Source organism: Protopterus annectens, chromosome 1.part1 (assembly GCF_019279795.1).
Source record: "Protopterus annectens isolate FY-2018-M chromosome 1.part1, PAN1.0, whole genome shotgun sequence".
NCBI classification, from domain to species: Eukaryota; Metazoa; Chordata; order Ceratodontiformes; family Protopteridae; genus Protopterus; species Protopterus annectens.
The window spans coordinates 478,092,264-478,095,210 of record NC_056726.1 but is presented as its reverse complement, the minus strand read 5'-3'; positions in this window follow the sequence as shown (position 1 = coordinate 478,095,210).

Sequence of the window (2,947 nt, the reverse complement as noted above, 5' to 3'; positions counted from 1 at the left end):
GAATGGAGATCACCACACAGCACAGAATAGGAAATGTACTGTTTTCCTCACTGTAGTATGATTTCGGAGTTGGTATATTTATTTAGCAGGGGGTGTGGGGGGTGCAGTGGCGACTTGCCCACCTACAAAAATGTAAAAAAAAATGTTTTTTTTAATTAATATTTCAGAGTTTCAAATCTTTGATCTTATGGTTTTGACCATTTGCCATTCAAAGTCCTGAAACTTCAAGCTTGTGAAGTAGATTCCACTAGACAGATACATTTCAGTTGTCAGAGGTATTATAAGCATTAAACATGACAACTTAATAGAAACCTTAAACTTTAATTAACATATGTAATTGAAGGGCATACCTGAAATATAACTAGTGGAAATCCTGTGGTTGTCTTCCATCTCTGACTCAACATCCATCACTACATTGTGAAGCTTTTCTGAACTGCCTGCATCCCTTACAGTCAAAAGGAACTCCTCTGTCTCAGTGAGTGGTGATTCAGTAGAAGGCCCACCCATGGTAGATTTTTGCTCCATTGTCACAGCCTTGGTTTTGTCAGTAGTCCTTTAAATCATATTACTGGCCCTATGCCAGATAACAGAGTACTCATGTTCCAGGCCACCCACAACATTGACATTATCAACCACTAATGAACAGGTATAGTCACAGAAGAGCTTGCCAGCTAAATGAGAATCTAGGAGCTGCACCTCATAGAGATGGAGGTTCTGCACTATGACCTCATGCTCGGCATCTGGAAATCAAGATTTCAGTGAAACTGATCCCTTATTTCAGTTTTGGTGCCATATCCCTGTTGTGATAGAAGAAAAATGCAGATCAGACACAAGAACACACCAGGGGTTGTGGGTTACAGGTTGATCTAATACTGAGGAGCAATTACTTTTTATGGAGGCATCACCATTTATAATCATACTAAATCATTATAAATATATCAATGTAACCCTTATAAATGATCCCCACAGCCCCCCCCCCAAACGGATAAAATGAATGACTGCAGAATTGAAGAAAGTGATTTCATGTGCATAGAACAGTCAACTATACAATTAATAGGCAGAAACAGAACAGAAGACAGAGAACAGTTTCTTAATGTAAAAATAACACACATAGCCTGCCCAAACACCATGAAATAGAATTAAAGGATAACTGCAATAACAAATGTTTACATGTTCAGTACAAAAGCACAACTTTGGGATAACTGCAATAAATGTTTACATGTTCAGTACAAAAGCACAACTTTGGGATAACTGCAATAACAAATGTTTACATGTTCAGTACAAAAGCACAACTTTGGGATAACTGCAATAACAAATGTTTACATGTTCAGTACAAAAGCACAACTTTGGGATAACTGCAATAAGAAATGTTTACATGTTCAGTACAAAAGCACAACTTTGGAATAACTGCAATAACAAATGTTTACATGTTCAGTACAAAAGCACAACTTTGTAAGGTCAGATAGCATTCATCACAAATAAAACAATTCAAAATGTTAACTTGTAGCAATACTTCTAAAAAACATTACATACCTTGAAAATATTTCAGACAGTTCTCCAAAACGTATTGCAAATCTGGCAGTTGTATCATCAGCAACAGTTTTGTTTGGCAGCACTTGAGAAACCAATCTGTCTTCACTAGTATGATGGAAGTGCCATAGCCTCAGGTTCTGCTTATTTTGTGTAGATTCACCATTCTGACCATGTTGAATATGTTATGTAGGTCTCAGCTCATTATCATTCCTGAATTACTCCAACTGCTGATGTGCTAGGTAGGTAAAGATAGTGTCAGTCCCTACACAATGATGTGCATATGCCTGAGTAGTACAAGAGTGAGTATTAAGACCACTATCCAAGTAATGCATTGCAAGTGTGACTCATTAGCAGTTTTGCACATTCAATTACTTATTTAGATCTCCTGCTAATAAGTAGTACACTTACAGAAGATGTGTCAGAGAGAAAGGTCTTACTGAGAAGGTTTACTTTACATTTACTGCCCTAGGAGACAGTCCTGATACACACTTTGGTTAACATTTTGTATAAAGTTTATAGAATTATGTCAATCTATTGAAGGCAGTTTTAACAAATGCAGAATTAACCTAAGCCCCAGAATACCTCCAGAATTATATATACCGACTCTGATGTTGTACAACATTAGAGAAAAAGGCAATTTTCACTTTCTTCGAAGGTGATTTTGGTGAACTGACTTTGGTTTGTTTGTGCTCACTGAAATCACCCTTAATGGACTGACATGCTCCCAAGACTGAGTGCCCATAATGACAAAGTGTCTGTAACTTATAGCATATATACAATCTATAAATACAGAATAAAACACATTATATGCATGGCAAAATGTAATACATCCAGAACACAAAGGTATTAGAATGAACTAATACACACAACAGAAATTAGTCAGTCTTCTCTTGCTACCTTTTTTTAAACTCCCAGGCATTACTATCCTCACTTCTGCAAGGATCACATTCACACAAAATTGTATTTTGACAGGACAATTAACAACTATGTGATAACATGGGTATAATTTAGTTAGCCAGATCCCACCTCCTATCTACTCTTCTCTACTGTTCTCAACTTTTCACTAACCTGCACAAGTCTGATTTACATCTACTTGATTCCTGCTATAACAAAATATGCTAATATAGCCAACAGGCCCCATCATTACCTTGTTCTTCAAAACCTACACTGGCTTGAATGTCCCAATCTGTTATTGCTCAATCAGCTTACCACTGCCCACTCCATTATCCACAAACCTGAAAACTGCCCTGCACTCTCCAACCTAATGCAGCTAAATACCAACCCCAGGACCCTTAGATCATCCAATAAACTTATACTCAAGGTAACTAAGTCCCATAATTACTTCGGTGACTCTCTCTTCTCCTATAAAGTAGCCAAACAGTGGAACCTATTACCCCAGAATATCTTAAAAAAC